The 5,700-nt window shown below is 41.9% G+C and overlaps 1 pseudogene; it reads right to left on the bottom strand.

The window, feature by feature from the left end:
• Positions 1–249: 249 nt before the first annotated feature.
• On the bottom strand, positions 250–4,534 carry LOC135553677 (perforin-1-like; annotated as a pseudogene).
• Between the last annotated feature and the right edge of the window lie 1,166 nt (positions 4,535–5,700).

Raw genomic sequence — 5,700 nt, 5'->3', positions numbered from 1 at the left:
TGACATTTCATGTGAAATCATGTGATTTGTACACGTGTGAAATATTTTTGTTTCTCTGTAAAGGCATTCAGGGCCAAAACCCTACTGTAACTTGTTACATCCATGAATAACTTGAATTCTCATGTCTACCAGTGACCCCAATAACATGGTTTACATGTCTGGATTAACGTGTGTAAATTCAGCCCACAGGTAGGATTCAGCCCACACGTATCAAATTATTCAGTAGTTCAATAATCACTGGCACCATGATAGGCCTACTCAATTTATTGAATGACAGTACAAGCAGAAAAAAGAAAATTCAATGATCAAATGTAATTTTCATTAACAAAGTTTAAACAAATGTGAAAGGAAAGGAACATAATTATACAAAAAAAGAATAAATACAGTGAAAACTAAATGTAAGCCACATTTGCTTTCTCAGCTGTTGCCAAGCCAGTTGAGGAATGTGGTCATATTTCTGTTACCTTCGTCTAATGCGGAGGTGGCGTCCCAAATGGCACCCTATTCCCTATATAGTGCACAAGGTAATGCACTATAAATGGAATAGGATACCATTTGCAACCATCCAGAGTGATGCATCCAGAGTTATTGGTCTCACCCACTTCATCTGGGTGGTAATGAATCAGCAAAAGCACTTGGGTAATGTTCCCCTTCAAGCAGGCCTCAAGTAGACCTAAAATCCCTCCTTTCACATTACTTTGAAGAAGTTTTTTTTCGTGTGTCACGGTTATACGAGTAATACTGAAACCCCAACTATTTGGATGTATCATACATTACATACAATTGTAGGAAAAAAAAATGGGTCAATATTGAGAAATAATTGAGTTTTGTGACAGAAAGAAAAACGATACGAATGTAGAGGCAACCCTGAAGCAATGAATCATTTTATCGCCTTGGAAAGGAAAGACCGAGCTTCTCAACGCAAGCTAATTGGTTGACCTATAGATTTAATGAATATTTTTGAACTGATTTACCATTAGCCTCATGTAACAAAGGTGAAGCAGCAGAGAGAGAGAACTGCAAAGGACCGTCTGGCATGTCGTGTGTTGTTGCGGCCTTATGCTCCACAGGGAGTGAAGAGGAGTAAATAGTGCTATGTGGCTCAGATGGCAAGAGTATTGGTTAGAGGGTTGTTGGTTTGACTCCCGCTGGTGGTCACATACTCTGAAATATATGCACTGTACTGTAAGTGCTTTTGGAGAAAAAGCATCTGCTAAATGGCATATGTTATTATTATATTGTAATTAAGTAAGTAATTTAACATGAAGGGCACCGGTCCTGTTCCGTTTACTGTGAGAACCCTGGAAGAGGGTGGGTAACGTCTCGGTCTCTCTGTCCCAGTCATGGACATAACTCAGCCTTCCCTGGGACCCAGGCGAGGGGGCATACTGTTCACAGAAGGATGGGGCAGCAAACTATAGACAAGGACACAAACATTGTACCGTGTTTCAACTTGAAACTTTGGTTGACGTTCATGCCCCTTTGAGGGGTTATGGAGCCCTTTCCTAGCAGGTCATCGTTCCATCTGTGGTCGCGGTCCCACACCTCAAAGTTCAAGGCTCTGTTAGGGAACACAGAGAGTGGGTGAATGAGAGAGCGCACTCTAAGTAAGAGCAGTGGTAATACACAAAATATTCACAATGCTGTCTAAAAAATGTTTTTTTCTAAATGTATCTTTTTTTTTTTACTCTTACAAGGTTTTATAGAATAGGGAGCATAATTAGCAAACTGGAAACTACCCTGGAGATCCCACCGACAAAGACACAGAGAGCCCAAAACGCCCTTAACATATGTCTTGCTGCTCCACTTATTCCTTTGGACCGGAAGCCTATACATAGTAACCCTCAAGAGACGGCTCTGACTATTTAACATAAAAATGGAAGAAAAAAAACTCACTGTCTACTTTTCAAATCCACCGTTCCATACTGAATCCTGTAGTTCCAGTAGGGGAAGTCATTGTTCCAGATCACAGGAGTGGAACTGCCTTGCTTTCCGTAGAAGACCTTGACGTAGCCATCTGTCTTCGATAAGTTGTCGCCCCAGAGCCCCGTAGCTCGGACCACCGTCACATTCATCCTGGCCACGCCCGGTTTACCGGGGCAGCAGTTGGAGTCCACGTTCCTGTGACCGCTACACTTACAGATGCAGTCTTTGTTGCGTCTCCCCATCTTTCAAGCAGAAGGGCAGGAGGTGGACACAGCGTACTTCTGGATGTAGTCTCTGACGGCATTGCACAGGTTGGCCTTAAGGATGGGGTTGTCTCTGGCCAGGAAGTGCAAGGAGCTGAGCTGGAAAGAGACCACACCAGGGACCTTCTTCATGGACTTCTGCCAGGTTTTTTAGTCAGACTAATTTCAGAGTTGAAGAGGATGTCCACAACCTCAACGTTGCCGCCCTGCACTTCAGAGATGCGGTCCGAGAAGGTGGCTCCGAAGCTATGGCCTGTCTTCAGTTTTTTGCTCTGGGACTTAATTGGTCTCGGCGCTGATCGTGACACCCTTGATGGCGCCACTGGCTTCCACCCCCAGACAGTTGCTGACAGAATGGAGGGAGAGGCCGCTCTTGGCAATCTCACAGGTGCGTATGGCTGTGGTGGAGTGCACCCGACCACCAAAGTTCACCTTGCGGATGTAGTGGGTGCCATAGATGGAGATGAAGTGGCTGTAGGCAGGGACAGTCTTGTTAGTGTACGTGCTGGGGAGTTTTTTTCGGGAGTCCTGAAAATCCTGGCTCAGGGGAGGTTGGGTTCAGAGGCGGAAGCTAAGGACAGGGAGAGAAGTATGATGAATGAAAACAACTTCAACAACATGGAGAACACTGTTTTTTTCCGTACAAAATCTATATAAATTGCTGTTGGCTTTTTTGTTGTTGCTTTAGACGGCATTCATGTACATCCTATGGCACTAAAATCAAAACCTTGACTCACGTGTAGTATTTGCATTTGAATTTATGGCTGGTGGAAGAGAACGTGTCTTTGGTGGAGTGGTCTCTGGCGAACATGGCAGTGTGCGCCTCCAACAGCAACCCCCGCAATGCCCTTGATTCCCAGGCCAGCCTTCCAGCTGACGCTGGCAGAGTTAGTGGTCTCCTTCAGAACGGAGCTGCTCGACTCGTACATCTGGCTGCTGAGGCTCCGACGACACGTCACCTTTGTGCTCCAGTCCAGTACAGAGAGCGGTAACTTCTTAACCTGGCTGTCCACCAGAGTGTTGGTGCACCGGGTGTAGTTACCGTCGTGTCCACCCACCATGAACTTCCGTACATCCACCACAAAGGTGCCGGAGGTCTGCATCTTGACGATGTCAATACCCTCTCCGGCAAGGTTGTGACCGGGTGACGAACGGAGCCTTCTGGCGGCCGGTGAAGGAGCCAGTGTGGCAGCTGTGACAAACAGGGAGGAAGAGGAGGAGGAAGAGTAGAAGGTTGACAGGCATTGCAGGTGCTGGGGAGAGAGAAAATTGATAAATGTGGTGTGACAAACGCAGGGGATAGACAGAAAGAATTTAATGAGGGATTTTTGAAATAAAGTTATTATAAGATTTTGCAATTGCCATCCCACTGGGCAAAGACGTCACATCAACATCACAACAATGGATGTATTTACTAAATTTGGGTGTAACATTAAAGGACAGATTATTTTTTTAACACCTCAGGTCACTGTGAAATCCACAAGGAAGTTCGCTCAGGCATTCCGAGGTTTGTATTCCCCACATTGCCTTGAAAAGGTCACGAAAAAGTGACTGAATTGGAAAACAATGTAGCATAGATCATACATTGGATATAAGAGGAGTTACTGATGCAAACATCTTGGATTCAGATCTAAATCCAAGCAAAGAAAACTGGTTGACATTTAATGGGAAGATTTTGCTGTACATATGAGAGAATCATTTTGATAAAGTATACCTTAAAAAAAAAAGCTAATTTGAGGAACAAATGAATTATTATTTGATTTACTGAGCCTCCATCATATCTTAAAGAGGACTCGTTACTTAAAAGATAAATAACGATTTAGTTTTGTTTTCCCATCTCTCAATTTCTCCATACTGTGCAACAATGATTACAGTATTCATACTCTTCACCGACTGAATGGCTCTCTCATTTGAACTGTCTTTGAGAATCCAAATAACTAAACCTTATATTAGGCAGTATGTCCTTTTGGACCCTCGAGCTCTTTCAATTCTTTGGATTGTGAGTAGTTCTCTTATTGACTGTTGGAAATAGTCAAGTGAGTTAACAATAGATCATGGGTTCACAATAGTGACTATATGACCATCATGTCGATCATGTCGATGAAGAATAGAGATCTGAAATTCAGAATAACGTTATTTCATTTCGAATATGAAAAGCAGGGACTTTATATCAAGTGATGATTCCTAAAATATGCACATTGAGTGGCAGTGAAACAACAATAGTGAGTTTTCGACAAGAGGAATGCAATCAAATGATTTGGACTCACCTTACGCAGAGACGTTGGTATTTCGAGGTGAAATACATTGGATAGGACAACAGTAAACCTATCTTTATATACCAACACACAGTGTGTCAAATGGGGATTGGCTAACAGAGATACACCCATTTATGGAGTAGTCTGTGCCAAACCAAAACAACCAACCAAGCACAAACTCTCATACACACACACACACTTTCTCACAACCTCTCTAACACCCAACTATACCCATACACACAACACAAATACAAGGGACAGGCATACTTAATAACAAAAACATTGACTTCGCTGCTTAATTTAGCCTTATTTAGTTTGACAATTCTCCATTGACAGACCAGTAAAATAGTTCTGACACACACTCTGTCTTGTTCCCTCCAACTGCATATTTGTATGACAGTCCCAGCCCTGAACATTGAGAGTTTGATCAGGACCTCGGTTTTTTATCTGATGAAAAACGAATGCTTAGAAGTATAAAACCATACGTGCCAAATTTACATTAATCTTGCATCTTTCAAGATACCTTTGTAGTGTGCACATCAGTAACTATTATTTTCCAATCTGTTGCACTATGCACAATCGCTCCACCATTTCCTGGTTGCTAAAACTCTAGTAGTTAGCCAAATGTCAGTTTATGTGACAAAATAAGCTAGTAGGGTGTAGAGAATCATTGTACCATCTAAACCGCTGTGATATATATTTTACGTAAACAAAAATATGATTATTTCTGCTGTTTGAATCTGAGGTACAAAACAAGTAACAAAAACAAAACAACATAGAAATAGTGCACATAGAACAGATCCACCGCTTCTTAAACTTGATTTCAAATAGAATGATAAATCTATAAATCACATTTCTATGTGAATTTGGTTAGGCCGCACAAAAATGTTGCATATTGGCACTTTAATGTTGTGTTTGAAGTGAACTTGGGCAAATACTGTAAACATTTTAGACAGATTGTCCTGTATGTGTGACAAATGTATTCCAGCACATTGTTTAGTACACACACACAAACACGTCATACAACTTTGTATTAAAACGTGTTACTATTATAATGTGTTACTATTATAAATATGTTACATGAATTACGCAACTAACATACAGAAAATGTATTGAATATGGCTCTCAACATTTCAGAACAGGGTTTGTTGAGCAGCAGGTAATTCCTTGAGTCATTTTCACTCATGGTGCATTTACCCCAGTGTTTTACCCAAGAGGCTCAGACTTTTCTGTTTTCATCTACATGTGATGTCCCC

This window comes from Oncorhynchus masou, chromosome 14 (assembly GCF_036934945.1).
Source record: "Oncorhynchus masou masou isolate Uvic2021 chromosome 14, UVic_Omas_1.1, whole genome shotgun sequence".
In the NCBI taxonomy this organism is placed as follows: domain Eukaryota; kingdom Metazoa; phylum Chordata; class Actinopteri; order Salmoniformes; family Salmonidae; genus Oncorhynchus; species Oncorhynchus masou.
This window is presented reverse-complemented; position numbering and strand designations above follow the sequence as displayed.